Source organism: Papio anubis, chromosome 18 (assembly GCF_008728515.1).
Source record: "Papio anubis isolate 15944 chromosome 18, Panubis1.0, whole genome shotgun sequence".
Classification (NCBI taxonomy): domain Eukaryota; kingdom Metazoa; phylum Chordata; class Mammalia; order Primates; family Cercopithecidae; genus Papio; species Papio anubis.
In genome coordinates, this window is record NC_044993.1 from 64632683 (window position 1) to 64652798 (window position 20116).

Consider the following 20116-nt stretch of genomic DNA (forward strand, 5'->3'; position numbering starts at 1 on the left):
AAATAAAGGGCAGTTACAGCTACAGTGAGTTATTTCATCTTATTTCATTTTGCTTTGCTTGTACTGAAAGTGAGCTTCCCCTCCTTTCCCTTCTCTAGGCTGGATGCTCTGACCCCTGCTGTGAGAGTTCAATCCTCTCTCAAATGTCGTCTGGCATAAGGGTCCTCCTTCCAGCTGCTCCCTGCTCTCTGCCCTCACTCACTGCTGGCAGGTTGGGCCCGCCAGTGCGATTTGCTCTGACATGCTGCTGTTGCTTACTTTGTCTGGGAAAGGGAAGCTGAAAGTTGCTACAGCTTCATGGATTCGAAATATCATTCTTGCTTTTCCTAATGAGGAAGGCAGGGCTGATGCCAGCTCTGGTGCCACTTGAAAAACTACAGTGCTCAGGAGTAGCTCCTACTGGCCCCCAATGCTCCTCAATGGTAGTGTGGCTGGCTGTCAAGTGCCGAGTGAGTGAGGCAGCTGGCACCTTCAGAAACAGTGAGTGGGAGTCAGCCATTTCTCAGGGATGCTGTGAAACTCGGAGCCCTTGCTCTGGCCTGGGCTGCTGGGTGAGCAGGGATTTATGAACAGTTTGCTGTTTTCATTATGAATAGATGAGGATGAGGAAGAATGGTGTAAAAATTAAGCTGTGGAATCAGACTGCTTTGGAAGCTGTGTGGTAGTTACCAAGGTGCCACGCCTCTCTGAGCCTCACATCTCACCTGTAAAATGGAGAGAGTTGTGAAGATTACAACTTATTAGATATAGGCATGAACCTAGACGTTGCCAAGACCTGAGAGGGCAAATAGTTTCCTTTCTTATGAACTAAACCAATTTCATTCTATTCCTAATAGCTGCTATGCTGGGGAGGATTCAGAGATAAGGCCCAGGTTCATCAGGAGAGTACCTAACTGATTAGTAATATCTGTCATGGATGTAGGCATGGGGAGGAGAGGCCTATGTTTGATTGATTATGATGTCTGCCATGGATGTAGGCATGAGGAGGGGAGGTATGTGCATGATTGATTAGTGATGTCTGTCATGAATGTAGGCATGAGAAGGGGTGACCTGTTGTCTGATTAGTGATGTCTGTCACAGATGTAAGAATGGGGAGGGGAGACATGTACCTGATTGATTAGCGATGTCTGTCATGGTTGTAGGCATGGGAAGGAGAGGCAGGGGCAACCTGGTGTTTCCTCCCTAGGCTTGGCTGCATAGTAAATAGTCAATGGAAACTGTATTTTTATTGCTGGTTATTTAAGTCACTGTAAAGTCAAAGTAAGAAATATATCTTTGTTTGAGGGAGGCTAGAAATAAGTGAAGAAAGAAAAGTGGCTGATTTCTTTTAAATTGGTGGTTCCTAGTGCTCAAATGACTGTGCTGTTGAGGGGCTTCAACATGTTTTGACAGCACGTGATTGGAAGCCACATGATTGGCTACAATTATCTCCATTGCTGATGCTTGTTCTTGCTGTGCAGATTGGAATAAATGCAGATGCTGCAAATTGATGGTGGCCTGGTGTCTTCCAGAGTTGAGATAAAGGCTGGCTGAGGAATCAGTGAGGCCAGGAAGAGGGCTCAGCTGAGCAACTGATCAAAGTGAGCTTCTTCTGTCAACAATTGATTTATGGGGAAGAGAGTTAAGATTAAGAGGAAAAAGTGAAAAATGCCTATAGATAGTGAATCTGAATTGGTTTTGTCTGCACTCCAGGCATCCCTCCTCAGGAAGGAACTTCCTGTGTTTTCTCTGGGGACTCACCTGTTTTCCACTCCAGGTATGGGCCCCTGACTCAGGCAAGACTGGCTACAGAGATAGGTTAAAGGTGGTCACATGATTAAAGTCAATCAGAATTAGGTCCTGGAATTTTTCTGAAACTACTTGAAAAATAGTTATTTTCTTTTCATCAGCTTTGCTAAGCTGGAGCTATATCAGTGCAGAGTTGCTGAAGGCCATTTCTGTTATTATGAGGGAGAGGCCGCCTGAAAATGAAGCCGAAATAGAGCCAAGTGCAGATGGGAGATGGCAGGAAGCAGATTCCTGAGAACATAATTTGAGCATCTAGATCCAGCCATGCCTGCAGCTAATAACACCTGGGCTTTTGTGCATTTTTGTCTTGAATAATTTAGGATGAATTTTTTGGTCGCTGAAAAAGGAGAGTGCTAATGAGTAGGTAATACCATATTCGTGGTCAAAACAGTATTTTCTCAAAGTCAAATAAACTTTCTTACATTTGCTGGGAGAAAGAAGGTGAAAATTCATGACAAATAAACAAGACTGAGGATAGTTCTAGCATATTAACCACGAGAGTGGTAACTTCTGTAAACTGGGTATCATTACTAAATAGGCTGGGGTCAGGAGACTTTTGGGGCAGGGGGTTATCACTGGTGTTAACAATAACCCCACAATGTGGTTTCTGCTTTACAACTGAAGAAATAAAGAATTACAGAATAAATTTCTCAGCAGTCCAATTTCAGAGAAAAAGGAAAGTATATAAATAAAGAATTAATGTGTCATGCCCAAGATATGACAGCTGGTTAGGTTATAGGGCTTGGATCTGAGTCCAGGTCTGTCTGATGCTAAGACCCATGCTGTAATTACACATTGTCTGGCTCCTTGGCAAACATGCTAAGATGGAAGAGGAAGAGCAGAATCTGGGGCTTACTATGAGCCAGGCACAGTACTGGATGCCACACATGCATTATCTCTTGAGCAAAGTTACACTCAGGTCACAGAGACTGAGGAAACAAAAGATTAAGAAAAGAAAAGTTTCACACCTATAATCTCAGCACTTTAAGAGGCTGAGGCGGGTGGATCACAAGGTCAAGAGTTTGAGACCAGCCTGGCCAGACTAGTGAAACTTCATCTGTACTAAAAAATACAAAAATTAGCCACGGGTGGTGGTGGGCGCCTGTAGTCCCAGCTACTCGGGAGGCTGAGGCAGGAGAATTGCTTGAACCCAGGAGGCGGAGGTTGCAGTGAGCCAAGATCAAGCCACTGCACTCCAGCCTGGGCGAAAGAGAGGGACTCTGTCTCAAAAAAAAAAAAAAAAAAGAAAAGAAAAGAAAAGAAAAGAAAAATTAGCACACAGAAAGCAGCAAAGCTTCTCACCCTGATGCATAGAGCTCCTTTTGCAACTTATATTAAAATAATTGATCAAATGCATGTTATCAGCTGCTGGAATATACAGTGATAATGGCTGTCCCTACTTCACTACTTAATCTTGAGCCACCAAAGGGAGCTCCAAGGAAATCGATGGAGATATTATTGCATGTTGTCACTCAAGCCATTCCTGTAGAGACTGAGGGGGAGGTAGGACAGGTAGTCACATTTCAAGCACATTTCGACATCATGGAGCAACTATCAACGTGCCAGAACTGCTGATAATCTCCTGAGGTGCAGGCTGGCTGGAAAAACTCTGTTCTGTACTCCAGAAAAAGTCTGTCTCAGCAGTCACTCAAGATATCTCCTTGACGATTAACATGCCACTCATTAGTGTGCTGTTTGTCCTGGACTTGAATGAAAGCCAGCATTTCTTCCTTGAGACCTTCATTAAGTACAAAGTACTAGTCTTAAACTGCATGCAGGGACATTTTCACCTTTAACATCATCAATATTTAAAAATGTTTAACAATGAGAACATATCTGGCTCAATTAATCTCTTCAATTTCTATTTCTCACCTCTGTAGATTTAATACAGAAGAGATGGCTGCTGCGCTGATGACGACGGTAATTAACTATTAAGCACTCACACTGTACTTCTAAACCTTGCTAGGTCGTCTATATACATTATTGCCTCATCTCTCAGGACCTTTGTTTATTTATACATGTCTCTTGGCCTGGGCCTCTCTTGTCACTCCAGTTCCTTCTAATTTCCCTTCCTCTGCATTTTCAGTGACTTTGTTTCTATTCCTTCAAATTCCAGCCTGTTCTTCCCAGGTGAGCTCTTCTATTACACCGTTTCTTAGTTCCTGGTTTTTCTCTTACAGACTGCCATTATCACTAGACATTCTAGCAGTATATCACTTTGTAATTACAGAATTGCAATTATGTACATATTTTTATAATTGCTCATATGGTTACTTGACTAATGTCTAATGCTCCTCTTTAGCAGGTAAATTTCATGAGAATAAACATTGTATTATCTTTGTTTACGATTTTATTTCTAGGGCTTATCAAAGAGGCTGACACCTAGTAAGTTCTCTGTAAATGTTTTACAACAGCCCTATGAAATAATCACATAGCCAAATATTAGAGATATGGAAAGTGAAGCCCACAAAGAGTTAAATATTCTGCCAGGACCTGAATCCAGGCTCTTTCACACAAGCTCTGCCTTAACTGTTATGCTATTCTGATGCCTTCTAGAAGTTGGTTTTCTCTTTAGCAGGGTTCAAAGAGATAAGTGAGGATTGATGGTCCTGGAGAACTATTTAAATGCATCTGAAAGTGTAACGCTCTTTCTCAGGTCTAATGATCATTATAGTATTAGAAGACTTTTCCTTTTATAATTCAAAGTCTGAACTCCTTAGATTAGTAACAAGACACTTCATAATTTAGTCCAGATTTCTCAAACTGACAGTTCACCAGAATCAACTGGAGAGATTTAAAAAAATACAAAAGAAATGATGTCTGAGTCTTACCACTAAAATATTCTGATTTAATTCATCTTGGGTGGAAACGGGGCATTTTAATTTTTCTTAATGCTCCCCAGGTTATTCTAGTCTTCAGCAACCTCACCAGCCTCCTCTCCTGGCCTGCCTGACTCTACATTCACTTTTCTGTCTTCCTTTCAACCTCTCTCCCTCCTATGAGTAGTTTTCTTTTTTTTTTTTCTTTTCTTTTCGAGACAGAGTCTTGCTCTGTCACCCAGGCTGGAGCACGATGGCACAATCTCAGCTCATCGCAACCTCCTCCTCCCAAGTTCAAGAGATTCTCCTGCCTCAGCCTCCCGGGTAGCTGGGATTACAGGCATCCGCCACCGCGGCTGGCTAATTTTTGTATTTTTAGTTCAGATGGGGTTTCACCATGTTGGCCAGGCTGGTCTAAAACTCCTGACCTTGTGATCTGCCCACCTTGGCCTCCCAAAGTGCTGGGATTACAGGCATAAGCCACCGTGCCCCGCCTCCTACTAGTAGTTTCCTAAGAAGCTGTGTTCACTTTTTCTCCCTCCATGGCTGTTAGTTTTCTCTCACAGTGTCCCCATAGACTCTCTGTGCCTATTTTCTTCATGGCACTCATCACACTGTATTTTTTTAAATTTAAATTTGGAGAAGAGGAGACTTTACTTACTATAAAGAGTTGCAGCCTGCAGAGTGGCCATTCTGACCGGCTGGGAAACACAGCCTCTAGCCAGAAGCCAGAAACAAACGTTCGCGGAAGGAGCAAAGGGAACAGGAATTGATGCCCATTGGGATGGCCAAATATACATATTCAGTAAGCTACAGAAGGAGGCGTGCATATTTATGAAAGGAGAAATGTACACCTGTGCAATTGAGCTTCTTGCTTCTCCATGTTCAAAAAATGGCGGCAATCTGAAGATGGAGTTTTGGCCCTCTGATGTCAAAAGATGAAACAGAATCCATGGAAACCCTTATTGTGCATCCTCTGTAGACTGGCCAGAAAGTGTTACATACTTTTAAACAACCAGATCTCATGAGAACCCATTCACTCTCACAAGAACAGCAAGGGGGATGCCCATCTCCATGATTCAATCACCTCTCACCAGGCCCCTCCTCCAACACATGGGGATTACAATTTCACATGAGATTTGGGTGGAGACACAGAGCCAAACCATAACAGAGTATAAATGTGTCTGACCTTCCCATCCTATCATGGCTGATAACTCAGTTTTCAGATGGGGTCTCCTTGTCCAAGAGATGATACATTCAGTCAGTTGAGGAGCTTAGAATTTTATTTTTAGTTTGTATTCTGCCCCTTTTGTCCAAAATCTGCCAGACGCAGCATCAATGACCAAACTTTTATTTTCTTCCCTATCTTTGTGGGGTGGTGTGGCTGCTTGCCCTGGGTCCATCTTGTCCTTCAGTGAGACTCCTATGGCCAAGGGAATTAGAGCCAAAAGACTTATGGTCAATTAAACTTTCTAGGACAGACAGGAATGGAGGTGGGCAGAAACCCATCAACTCTTAAAACCTTTTAAGCAACATAAGAGCAAAAAAACAAAGCCAAAAAGGCAGATTACGGAATTGATATATGTATAAGTTCTATGTGTTGAGGTACTGTAATCTTGGTTTTAGTAACAGAGTTGTAGTAATTAGCTGTATAAAACATAAGCATTTTGCTAAAAGCTTTTAAGCTAAGGAATGTAGAGGTTTTTGTTGTGCTACGATGCCTTTTACAGTCTCTTTAGTAATTTTTCCTAAAGTGGTCAAATTTTTAAAAATTATATCTCTATTTGCATAAACCTCTAACTGGGAACAACTATACAAGAAGACTCTGTCACCAGGTATCTTGACATCCTCTTGGTAATTCTCTTTTAAGTTTATGGGAAGTTTGTAGTTGGCATGAATGAAAATGGGCCACATAATGACCCAGGAGGCAGAGTACCTGAGTCTGTCAGCTCTTTAGGCATCTGTGTGCCTGTCCTTGATTTGGGGGGTCTGAAGTAATTCTGTCCTTCAAAACCAGCCCTTGCAATGTCATGTGCCCACCTCTTCTGCAATAGCCCCTGGTCCTAGAGAGAGGCACATTGTATTTTAACCCAACACTTCTTTATTTGAATTTAATGCTCTTGGTGTTGCTCAAGTGGACTGTGATCTACTTGAGATCATGGTCTGGGTTTTATCCAATGCTCTACCCAAAAATATCTACTATATAACAAATGTTTGACACATGATAAGAAAAAGGAGTTAGTGATTTAATAAATAAATAAAATGTAAGGATGATTTTACACATTTTATATTTCTTACCATTTTTCCATTTGAAGTATTTTCCAGGAGTCAAGAAATATCTATACGTCCACTGAGATAAAATATTTTAGTAAAGCAGCTCTGTCTAATCATTCAGTCAAACATGAGCCTCAATGCTAAGGTCATCATCAATTTTTGGAAAGACTATTTTGGACTATATGAAATTTTAAGAAGTACCTAACCTGGAGACGTCATCAAGTCCAGTGATTCTCGAACCAGCTGCCTATTGGAGTCGTCTGGCAATGAGAGTGGTTACCATCTAACCAACTGCCATATACATTCACTGTAAGCCTACTATGTAGCATGGACTAAGAAATTTATTTTATAAATTAACAGAGGAATTTCTCATTACATAAACCCAGAAGTTCACTGTGTTCTGAGCTCCGAATATAACCTCTCCTCCTTTTTCTTACTTATCACGCATCATTCCACAGACCCATCCTAAAAACTGCAATTGACTTTCTTTGCGAAAGCTGGGGGAAACCCCATCACTATAAAATACCATATTTTCTGTTTTTTTCCTAATTGAGTATCTCTCACCTCCTTACAGTAAGCCTATTCATTGTGCCTTTTAATAAAGACCAAGAAAGAGAATAATAACTTTTTAAATTGACTTTTTCAATTGCCATTTGGCATGCATGTTTTGATGCTGTTGTTTTGAGGATAAGAAAAAGTTGATAGTGGAAATATATTATTGATTCCTGCCTGTTCTTCAGGCTCATGCACTATTGATTAAAGCCCTTCACAGCCTCAACCTTTGCTCCTGCATCCCAAGAGAGCAAATTTGTAGAGCTCCCAAGAACTAGAACTCTGGCATGGAGATTTTGATATTTGGTGAGCCAGGAAGACTGGAGAAGATTAGAAAGTTCTTATCAGTAAATATGAGAGGCCTCAGTTGGGAGATGGAAGGAGGGCAGATTGAGTGATGGTAAGGTCTTGGATGCTAATGCAGTACACTCCAATTCAAAGATTGCTTTTTTTTTTTTCCCCTGCGTGTATTTCTGTATGTGGGTCTGGAGTGGTGGTGTGCATGCACACCTCAGCCCTCTCTGTTGCAAGTGGCAGAAACTCTACTCCAGCTGGCATAGGCAAAGCAATTGGGGCTTTCTTAGCTGAAGTGACTAGGGATAGCAGGAGTAGAGAAATTGGCTTTAGGGACAACTGGATCTGGAAGTTTAAAGACACGTATCACTCTTCATTTTCTCCTTTCTTCTGTATTTTGATTTCACTTTCCATTTGAAATACATTTTCCAAAAACAGATAGGCTTCTCCTAGTGGTCATTCTTTCACAAGACTTTTAGATTCAATCACTTCCTCTTCTTTCTTGTAATTGTATCCCTCACTGAAATCCCCAGTACCTCATGACTTATTACATGAACTTTTAAATTGGTGGCTTTGGGCCCAATTTCTTCCCCTTGCAAGATAACGTAGAAAGAACAATGCCAGGCTCAAGTTCTGGCATTGCTCATTAGTAGCTCTGAACTACTGAGAACCATTTAACCTCGGTGAGTTTTAGTTCTCCTCTCTGTCCACTTCTTATAGCTCAGATGAGGATCAAATGGGAGCACGTGTGTTGTAGGCAGTATGTGGTGATGAAAACAAAGTGACTTCCTCTCCCCTCCCAACAACTAACGTGGATATTAGAAAAGAGTCAGTGAACCATGAAATTAATACACAATGGATCAGGGTTAAGATAGACAGAAAAATGAGCTCAAGTTCCTAGGCTGAGAAAGACTTAGCTGTAGTTGCTCATAGCTAAAGACAATGTGGTCTATAAAAAGAAGCACTGGTCAGGGAGAAACGTGAAATAAAGAGTGTCGGAGAGGTTATAAATTGTAGCAATACTAATTCAGGGTAGAGAGTGTCTTTGTCAATGGACTATGAGTATTAGGGCCCTGTGGGAAGGCTCTTATGGTATGCAAATGGATGCAGTCAATCAAAGCCTGATCCCATTACACATGGGGAATAATCCAATGGACCCATCCATGCTTGTTAATACTCAGTCCTGGTGAGGCTGGGATGCAAGGAGTCTCACTCTCGTGGGTAGCTGGTATGCAAGCACTGGTATATCTTTTCTGGAGGGACAATTTGCAGTGGGTATCAAGAGACTTGAAATGTTCATGCTTATGACCCAATGATGCCACTGCTGGGAATATGGTCACAAATGGGCGATAAAGTTTTATGCAAGGAATATTAATCACAGGGTCGTGTATAATAGCAAAAGGTTGACCATAGGGGAATGAGTAAATTCATTATGGGGCCGTCATAAGAACAAATAATATTAATTTGGAGGATACAAAATGGCATAAGGAAATACTCATAAGTTACATCATCTAAAGATACCTTGCATAATTTTTGTCTAAAAACCCAAGTAGCCATAACGTCAAGTGAGTAGGAGTAAGATATAGTACTTTGATATAATGTGATCCAGGATTTAATGGGTCATTTTCACTGTGGGTATTTAAATTGTTTGGTTCTGAAGGTGACCCTCACCCAGGGCCAGTGCAGTGTGTTTGTGGACTTGTGTATGTGTGAAAATGGAAGGAAACAATGACTTATAAAAGTGAGCCAGATGTTTCCCATTTTCTAGCCGTATGATCTCAGGCAAATTCTCTAACAATACTGAGTCTCTGCTTTTTGTGTTTTAAATCTAAAATAGGGTTAGTAATACCTTCTCTTCAAGGTGTCTAAGAATGAAATGAAATTATGTATTTTTGAGTAACATCATCCTTACAGATGTGGGTTCTGGAGTCAGACTACTTGGGTTGAAATTCTAGCCCCACCACTTATTAACTGTGGAGTCTTAGAGAGGTGGCATCACTTCTCTGTGGTGGATTGCTGCAGTAATGGCCTCAGTACATCCAGACTTCTCTCTGCCCACACTCCCGAAAAGTCCTTTTCTGCAGTGTCTATGGAATGAGTCATGTGACTTGCTTTGCCAATGGGACAATGGCAAATGTGATGCAGTGGAGACCGGAGAGGTGCTGTGCACTTGTCCCCTTGCCGCTTTGGGACACTACTGTCATGTGAAGAAGCTCAGGTGGGCTGACTGGGGGTGGAGAGAGACAGGTGTCTTGTCCTTGACCCAACAGCCTTCCATCCCCGACACAGGTGAGTGCGGCCATTCCAGATCCTCCAACCATCAGCCTATCTGCAAGCTGAACACAGTTGCATGAGACAGCCTGACTGAGATCAGCTGAGCTAGACCCAGATCAGAAAAACCCTCAATGGATTCACAGAATCATGAGTTCAATAAATGCTTGATTCTTTAAAATTTCTTTTTAATTGACAAAAAGTAATTGTACATATTTATGGGGCATAATGTGATATTTTGATATGTGTATACATTATGGAATACTTAAGCTAATTAATGTATCCACCACCTCACACTTGTCCTTTTTTTTTTTGTGGTGAGAACATTTTAAATCTACTCTTTTCACAATCTTGAAATATACAATACATTATTATTAACTACAGTCACCATGTTGTGCAATGGATCTTTAAAATGTACTCCTCCTGTCTAACTGAAATTTGTACCCTTAGAGAGAGGAGCAGTGATTGCCAGACGCTAGGAGGCCGGGGTGGAAAATGGGGAAATGCTTGATTTGTTTTGAGCCACTACAGTTTGGGGATGTTTGTAATTGGGAATAGGTAACTGATACACTGTCTATGCCCCATTTTTTCTCATATAAAAAAATGGCACCTACTCTATAAGATCACTGGGAGAATTAAATGAGTTAGTATGTGCACAGCACCTAGAAGAGGCCTGACACATGGTGCGTAAAATATTCTACCAGCCAGGCGCGGTGGCTCACGCCTGTAATCCCAGCACTTTGGGAGGCCAAGGCGGGTGGATCACGAGGTCAGGAGATCGAGACCACCCTGGCTAACACAGTGAAACCCTGTCTCTACTAAAAACACAAAAAATTAGCTGGGCGTGGTGGCAAGCCCCTGTAGTCCCAGCTACTCGGTAGGCTGAGGCAGGAGAATGGCGTGAACCTGGGAGGCGGAGGTTGCAGTGAGCCGAGATTGTGCCATTGCATTCCAGCCTGGGTGACAGAACAAGACTCCATCTCAAAAAAAAAAAAAAAAAAAATTCTATGATGGCATGAAGGGTGTAGTGTTTGGAGTGTTTAGTAGGCACTCAATGAGTATTAATTAGTTTCCTCTTCTCTTAGAATGTGCTCACTGATGAATTGAATGGAAGTTCCAGTTAACGAGAAGGTGAAGGTTGCAGTGATCTGAGATTGCTCCATTGTACTAATGCCTAAGCAACGAAAGTGAAATTCTGTCTCAAAAAAAAAAAAAAAAAAAAAAAAGTTCAAGTTAAATCCCAAGCTGATTTTCTTGGACTCTTTTTACTCTGCTAAAAGAAATCCATGGGATTTCCACCAACTATGTTTAACTCAGTCTGAAAGTGTCCCTCATCTTCTAGTAAGACCCTTGAATCAAGCTGTGGAAGAGACTCTGGTGTCATCAGTGCCCACCCATCTCTTTCTGATCCCACCCTCAGAGACAGCTGAGTGATCTGTGTAACAATCACTTTGAACATCTGGGTAGGAGGACTCTGAGATGCACGAGGGCACGTGTTTGTCTTTTTCTAAAAGCTAGGTTGTTCTGGGAGGGCATTGACAATGAGCAAGAAAGATTTTTTTCAACAACAGAAGATAAGGCAAGATACCTGTCTCAAGTTTAGGGTAGCTGATAGGCAAGATGCACAGTTCGCTTTGTCTGAGCATGTCTTGGTGTAGGCAGAGGGAAAAATGACCACTGAGAAGTCCTGACAGATGCAAAACTACTTGGCCAGCACACAAGGGAAAATTTACAACATCTTCTGTTTATTTGGTAGCTGTAAAATCCCCATTTCTGTGATTTAGAGTCATTGTTTTGCCAAGAGGTTCTTTTTTCCAGTGAGGTGTGATTAAGTCTCTCAAGGAAAAAAGATTGTTCATAAACTTGGCCCACAAAGCGCGGTGTGAGGAAGAGGACAAAAGCCACTGTCCTCCCTCATGAAAGATGGTCTCTGGTCAAATTCAGCTGGACAGCTGGGAGGGAAAAGAGCCTGGAGGTGAAGAGCATTTTCTTTGAAGTCTGCCAAATCTATATTGGAGGGCTGGCTCTGCCCTTCACTAGCTTTGTGACCTTGGGCAAGTTATTTAACAATTCTAGGCCTTAGTCTCCACCTTTGTAGACTGGGGAAGGCAGTCATTTCAATCAACCTGGATTTTGGGAAGATGAAATAAGATAAAAAACCCGAAAAGTGTTTAGCATAGCTCCTAACAAAGAGTTAGTGCTCAATAAATGGCATCTAATGCTATTGCTATTATATCAAACAACTATTGCTTGTCCATGGTATACCAGCCCTGTGCTAGACACTGAGGGATGAAAAACAGAAATAAGGGGCAACATTTGTCTTATGAGGTTGGCAAACTTTCTATAAAGGGTCAGAGAGCAAATATTGTAGGCTTTGTGTACCCAAAGGTTTCTGTTACGACTACTTCAATCTGCCGTTGCAGGAGAAAAGCAGCCTTAAACAACAAAGAAATGAGCATGGCTGTATTTCAGTAAAACTTGATTTACAAAAACAGGTGGTAGGCTAGATTTGTCCTATTGGCTGTAGTTTGTGCAAACCCCTGTCCTAGAGAATTGCACAGTTGGGAGTGTGTCTAGCTATACCTCATGGAAAATCTTACTACATGAAGCCTTGATAGGCAGATACTGGTGTTGGTTCAGTGGACCAAAGATGCCAACCAGCTTTTTCTGGTTCTCTGTGTTATTTATTTCATGCTTGTCAAGCTAATCACATCCATAGGAAGAGGGAGAGAAGGGGTAGGGCTAATGGAGGAATACTGTTTTGTTAAGAGAGAAAAGACTTCCCTGAGACCTCCTTGCAGATTTCTGCTTATGCCTCAGTAGCTGAGCTCTGTTATATGGTCACTCCTAGCTGCAATGGAAGCTGCGGGGGAGGACATTTGTCATCTGCGTCGTTTATAGTGTAAGTGAGCGGAAAAGAAATGGACGAGAATGAGCACTAGGTCAGAAAACCATAGCATCTGTCACACCATTGAATAATGTTACACCATTGAAAGAGACACACATGGAGAATTACAATACAGAGTACTAAATAATTTCATAAACACACACAAATGTAATAGGGACTGAAAAGGGAAAATTTAATTCCCTGTTAGAGTTCAGAATATCATTACAATGCATTCATTATTAAGGCTATTTGAGCACGGAAATGCAGGTGTCTAAATACAGACTAACGCACTTGACAAGCGAAATGAATCATAGAAAGATTTGAGAATTATCATGGTGGATCAGTTCCTGCTTAAAAATATCCACTCCCTGCCTCCCACCTTCATGCTCACTGGACCAATGGGACCAATGCTGAGTTTGACCATGTGTCTTGCTGACATCATGATAGGCTATGTGCACCTTTCTGCTTGTTGACTTTGGGCTCAGCATGTGACTTGGCCAATGAGATCGTAGCAGGAATGATGCAAGCAGAGAAACTTGAAATGCATTTGGAAGAGGAGCTTCCTTTCAGTCGCTGCTGGACCCTTCCACTTGGGCTCCAGAATGGACACACCTGGAGCAGATCTGGGCCAAACCTACAGTGAGCAGCCAAGCCCAGCTGGTCCCAGGCTGGAATACAAGCTGCTCAGCTGAGCTTAGCAAACTCCCATCCAACCTAACGGAAACCTGAGTGAGAATAAATGATTGTTATTTTAAATTACTGAGTTCAGGATGGCTTGTTACACAGCAATAACTAACTGATACAAATGTATACTGTAAAAGTGCATATGTTCAAAACCCACAAATTCAGAACCTATGTTGACAGGATGGGTTTTTCATTTTTAAATAAAAGATGATAAATTTCAACACAATGTAGTATGTTTAAAGATATAAGTGAAGACAAAATATGGAGCTAGGATAAGGGAGAGGATTATCGATTCTATAAAGGAAGCAAGGAAGAACTAGCAGGGAGATAAGGCTTCTTGGAGGAGAGGAGCAACTGAATTACCATTTTAAAGTTCAGCAGAAGATCACCGACAGAGAGAACTGAGGAGAGAGTGGGAACAGAAGGATTAATGCTATGTACAGTTTCGAGGTGAAAAGGGGCACACTAAATGTGGGGAACCATTAGCAATTCAGTATTATCAGAAGGTTAGTGGTGACAGACAATGTGTCTAAAATCTCTTGAGAGGGTCTACTATGCAAGGCCAAGGCACTTTTCTTTTGCTTAACCGTAGGGATAATGGAGAGCAATGGAGATCACTGGCATGTTTTAATGTATGCAAATTAGTAATAATTCTATTAGTAACAGCTAGCATTTGTTGAGTGCTTACTAGGTGCTAGGCACTGGGTTGTGTACATATATCCTTCATAACACTGAAAGACAGGTGTTATTATTATTCCCATTTAACAGATGAGGAAACTGAGGCCTAGAGAGGTTAAACAGCTGGTCCAAAGTCACAGAGTAAATGCCAGAGTGGGGATTTGACCAAAACTGCTCACCTCTGGATTCTTCCTCCCCAAGCACTGCTGTCCCTGATTCTCTATATAGCAGATTGAGGAGGTGGCCAAGTCACTCAAGAAATTATTCAACACACACATTGGAACATGTATTCCTAATGTTACAATTTCAACATGCTTTATAGATTCTTGTTACCTGGAAGTCACTGCGCTAGTCACTGAAGACTTCAAGTATGAAGAAGACTTGATCTTTGCCCTTAAGAAATTTGAGCGACAGAAAATCAATGCTTAGTGCCAACAGCTTTTCGTCTGTTCATTAAAGTAGGTTCTATGTGGCAGTGGCTCCTGAGCTTGGCCCTGGGTCAAAGTTTCTAAGTAAGGGAGTGAAAAAAAATTTTTTTTAATACAAAGCTTCCAGGTACCACCCCAGATCAACTGGAGAAAGATCTCTAGGGTGGGGATCTTGGAAACCCCTCTCCCTTCCTCTCTCCTGTTCTTTCTCTCTCTTTCTTTGCACTTCCCAGGTGATTCCACAGTCTCTGTGAAGGTGATATTATCCCTGTTGGTCCTTCTCAGACTCTCTAAGATATGGAGAGCTTTGGGCCAAGGTCCTACAGTCACGGGTCATGCACAGTCAGTTGGCCACATCGTTTAGGGTGAGCGATGCCTAGAAGCTAATTATAATTCCAAAAGGTCTCCACTGAATTCTAAGAACTGCCCATCTGTACCCTCTTTCCTGGACTTTATTTCTTTGAAGACATCCACTTGCCTTAAGCCACTGTAAAATTTACATTGTAACCTTCAGTGTAATACTCTTCCCAGACTCATTTGTGGCTTCTTCAGCCATTTCGAGTCAAAAGTGTTCACCAGAGAAGCGATAATGGCAGAAGTTACATTTATAGTGAAATGAACAAATAGACTGAGCTGTACTCAAATTGAGGTTTGCCAAAGCTTGTTGGCCAAAGGAGAACCAGCTCTCTCTGGAAGGGAGTGAGAGATAGTCATTCTGCCATTCTCTGGTTGAACATAGAAGAAAAAAATCACATGTGCACACTTTCTGTTCAGGACCGTAGTGGGTGTGAAAATATATTCTTTTTTTAATACTGAAATATTTCTGGCATAAGAAGCTTTGTAATCAATCAGTATTGTCTAAGATAGTTCTAAATGAGGCGAGTCAGTCCATAAAAATAAATTGCATTTTCTTAAAAATGATCTTAGCTCCCCTGTCAGTTTAGATAAAACTCTGCTCAAAAAGTTGAAGTTGAGAATATTTTCCTATTATTTTACCAGCTTTGTGATTGTAGATACTGTAGTGGGCTTCTGGGGTTCCCCTGCTCCCCTTCGAAATATATCCATGACCTAATTTCTTGAACCTGGAACCCGTGAATAGGACTTTATTTGAAAAAAAGTGTCTTTGCAGATGTCACGCAATTCAGGATTGTGAGAGGGAGTTTATTCTGCTTCCTAGACCATTTTGTGATGCTATAGCAGAATACTTGAGACTGGGTAATTTACAAGGAATAGAGGTTTATTTCTTACAGTTCTTGGACTTCTCTAAGTCCAGGGTTGAGAGGCCCACATCTGCTGAGGTTATTTTTGCTGTGTTATCCCATGGTAAAAAGAAGAAGAGCAAGAGTATGAGAGACAGAGAGGGAAGGAGAGACAGAGAGAAAGAGAGAGAGAGAAAAAAGAGAACTGAACTCATCCTTTTTATTAGGAACCCACTTTCTTGATAACAACTAACTCACTCCTGTGATAATTGCATTAATTCATCCATGAGGACAGAGACCTCATAAACTAATCGTCTCTTAAACGTCCTCTTTCTCCACACTGCGGCATTGGGGGTTGAGTTTCCAACACATGAACTTTGGGGGACACGTTCAAACCACAGTATCCTGAATTTTCTGGGTGTTTCCTAAATCTAATAATCGGTGTCCTTATAAGAGTGAGGCAGAGGGAGATTAGACAGACAGAAAGAGACCATGTGACCATGCAGGCAGAGATTGGAGTGATGCAGCCACAAGCCAAGGAACTCTGATGGCTTCCAGAAGCCAGAAAAGGTAAAGAATGGATTCTTCCCTAGAGCCCCTAGAGGAAGTGTGGTCTTGCTGACACCTCAATTCTGGTTTCCAGAACTAGGAGGAGACAAATGTCCTGTTGTTTTAAGCCACCCAGGTTGTGGTAATGTGTTACTGTTGTCACAAAAAACAAATAGAGGAACTAAAGGTTTTCTCTCAAGCACAGACCAGAAAGGGCTAATTTTAGACAAATACAGGATGTTTGGGAAAGCGTGGCAGGGAGTGGGGACCCACCCATGGGGGTGATCATTACTTGTTGGCTAGGGTTCTGAGCCTCCATGGGTGGGGTGGGCCCCCACGTGGGGTGCAGGCTCAGTAGCTCTTCTGGGCTCCCCCTTTTTTATAGCCATCAATTTTGGAGCCTGGGGAGCATTTTTGCTGCTTTCTCAAATAGGAATGCAAGTAAGGCAATCTGATTTTGCCTTGATATTTACATCCACAGTTAGGCCTGATTTCCGCTGATGCAATGAAAAACCTCTGAAGGAACTCACATCTGTATCCATGGGAGGACAGTTTTAGCTCAGGTCCAAGTGTGTGGGCCTGTACTCAGTAAAGTTTAACACAACTTTGCTGAATGTCTATTCTATTCCAGTCCCTGTACTGAGCCCTGGGGCTACCAAGGTGAGTAAGACACTGTTTCCCAACCTCAAGAACTCACCATCCAGTGACTGAGATAATAATTCAGTGCAATACGTTTCATTTTAAGCAATTTTGTACATATATGGTAGATAGGAAATTGCACTTGTGATTGTGCATGTGTGTCTGTGTGTGCGCATGTGTGTGTACTTCTTAATGTGGCAGTACATATCTGCTTGTAAGCGTATGAATGTGTGCCCACTTGGTGTGCCGATGTATGTTTGCTTTTGTCCACACAAGTGTGTCTATATCTATGTACAATTTGAATGTGCATTTTCAAGGATGAATGTTTTATTTATCTTTAAGGAAGGTTTTGCAGTCCACACAAAAGTGATTGCATTTCTTTCTTTTTTTTTTTTCCATAGCCAAATTTGGTCCTAACAAGGGCTTAGCACAGTAACTGCTAACCAGTCCATCTTCAGTTAATATTTCATGCATAGGATGTTTCATGAAGTAACTGAATGGGCTAATGGGCCGTTCACTGGATAAGCCTCCCAGATACTCCCTTTCTTCCCATTCCCCAGAATTTCTTCACCTCCTAGTGTTGTCTGTAAGGGTGAAGACACTCCATTTTGCCCCATGCTCTTTGCTGTGCCCCAGATAGGCTCAAACATTTTTCCCTTTTGGGGATTTTGCAGGTAGGAATTGATGAGCATCTTACCACTGAATCCAGAAGTCATGTCCTTTAAGGAACCGACCCTGAGCCTGTGAGTTTTATTGTGGGTTGGGGGTGGAGTGGACCTTGAAGCATTCAAGGTCATCCAAGGTCATTCAATTAAGGCCCCTAAGGTCACTAGGGGGAAAAGCCTGGTGAGGGAAGAGAAAGTAGTAGGGGCAGCTGCACCTTGCTGAGAAATAACACCACACAGAAGTCTATGTTCTAATCTCAGCTCTGCTTCGCACTACTGTGTGACCTGGAGCTGATCACAGCCCTCGGAGTGTTAAAGGGGCTGGACAAGGCCAACTAAACATTAGAAACACCTGAAAGTGCTGGTTAAAAACAAAAATGCATGAGCTTCACTCCAGATTTACTATATCAGGATTTCCAGGGTCAGGGTCCAAGAACCTGCATGTTTCATATGCTTTCAACATGATTTTTTTTCCCTGCTCTGGACTTTAGAAACCAATGGGCAAGTCAGCTTATGAAGAACTTTTCAGATATTCAGACTATTATTCTGGGAGAGAAAATATTGGCAGAGGACAGATGGGATTTTCTCAAGGAAAAGAAAATCCTACATCTTGCAAGAAATAGAAAAAAATAAATAAACTGTTTGAAGAAGAAGCACACTAGGCTGGCAGGAGAGAGCCTGCGGCTGGGTGTCTGACCCGGAATGTTAAAGCCAGCCTGGCTGGACTCCAGGACGAAGGACACTCTGCCAGCCTCTCCACATCGACTCATCTCCCCAGTCCCAAGATCAGGGGAGCATTCTGTTCCTTGAAGCATTTTGTGACTATAAGTCAGAAGTGCTGCAGTTTTAATAAAGAGCTGTATTGTCCTGATCTTGTGCAATATACTGAACTATCATTTTCCAACTGTTGGCTTGCAGACTGGTTTGTGTGGGTGAGCCAGTCCATCCACATCACTAAAAGATAGTAGTACTAACAACAATGACATTTATTGAGCATTTATCATATGCCAGATGCTAGGTCTAGCCTTTTATAGGAATTAACCCTCTTAATCCTTCCAACAATCATTTGAGATAGATGCGACTGTTATCACCATTTCAAGGATAAGAAAGCTAAGGCCCAGAGAGGTTAAGCAACCTGATCAAGGTGACACAGCATAGGGCCCCTGCTAGCCTGTAAGAGCCTGTGTGCAAATTGAAACTGGTATTCCCTTTTGAATTGGAACAAGATGCCCTTTCTGGCAGGTACAGCTATACCAGTGTACAGCTTGGCAAGTGATTTTCATAGTTACACAAGGAAGAAGCAGCCCCTTCCTCCAGACTGGCTTGCATAGCTTAGCAAACGCAAAGCAATCTGTATTTCAGCTCCAACTCATCTCCCTAAATCGTGGGAGGGAAATGTATGCAGTGCACAACCTGCAAAACCATACCAAGTAGCCCTACTATCACTACTAGGTGATGTGGCTGGGATTTTATCCTGAGCTGTCTGACTCCAGAACCTACACTTCTGCCCATAACACATTTCATTTCTTGGCAATATGTAAAATCATATATGCTTTTCTTTCTTTTTATAAAAGAAAGATGTATGAGAGCCCACTAAGGGATCAGATGGGAGTACTCATGGCTCAGTGCCGGGTGATGGGTCAGTCAGGAGTACACTGCGGGCTGCCAGAGAATTTTGATTATTGTCATTTAAAATTATTTTTTTCTCCATCACACATTTTCAAAGTCCACAATGGACTGTTGGTTTAAAATTGGATAGAAAGGAATCCTGAAGTGGAACTACACATCACAGAGAAGCATGATAATTGTTTAAATGAGGCTCAGCATAGTCCTTCCCCATTTCCATAGGCAGTGTCCTTCTGATCAGAATTCTTATTCAGCACATCTGGCATTCCAAAATGAAAGTTAAAAAGAGAAATTTTGTTAAGACCTCTTGAAACTCAACAGTAAAGAAACAAAGACTCCGATTAAAAAATAGGCAAAAGACATGCAGAGATATTTCACCTAAGAGGATATACAGATGGCATATAGGCAGATGAAAAAATGCTTAACATCATAAGAGAGTAGGAAAATGCAAATTAAAACCATAATGACATTTCACTACACACCTGTCAGAATGGCTAAAATAAAAAATAGTGATAACATCAAATGCTGGTGAGGATGCAGAGAAACTGGATCGCTCATATGTTGCTGATGGGAATGCAAAATGGATTGGAAAATAGTTTGGCAGTTTCTTGCAAATGAAACTTGCTCACCATAGAACCCTGCCAGTGTCAGATAAGCAATTCTTTCATAGAAATAAGAACTTAGGTGTGTAGAAAAGCCTGTCCACCAGTGTTCCTAGAGGCTTTATTTACGATAGTCCCAAACCAGAAACAACCCAAGTGTT

At 41.8% G+C, this 20116-nt stretch overlaps 1 long non-coding RNA gene across 3 annotated transcripts in view; it reads left to right on the top strand.

Annotated features, from left to right (window-relative positions):
• Positions 1 to 18598, top strand: part of LOC103880305 — a 28484-nt gene extending 9886 nt beyond the window's left edge. Inside the window, exons 2-6 of one of the 3 annotated variants that reach the window (XR_004179853.1) lie at positions 3669 to 3708; positions 6923 to 7190; positions 14570 to 14705; positions 17737 to 17805; positions 18219 to 18598. This is a non-coding gene — a long non-coding RNA (uncharacterized LOC103880305). Of the gene's footprint in view, positions 1 to 3668; positions 3709 to 6922; positions 7191 to 10016; positions 10180 to 14569; positions 14706 to 17736; positions 17806 to 18218 lie in introns of those variants that run through there. The other 2 variants (XR_641268.4, XR_001898030.3) reach the window with 2 other exon arrangements.
• The last annotated feature ends 1518 nt before the right edge of the window (positions 18599 to 20116 follow it).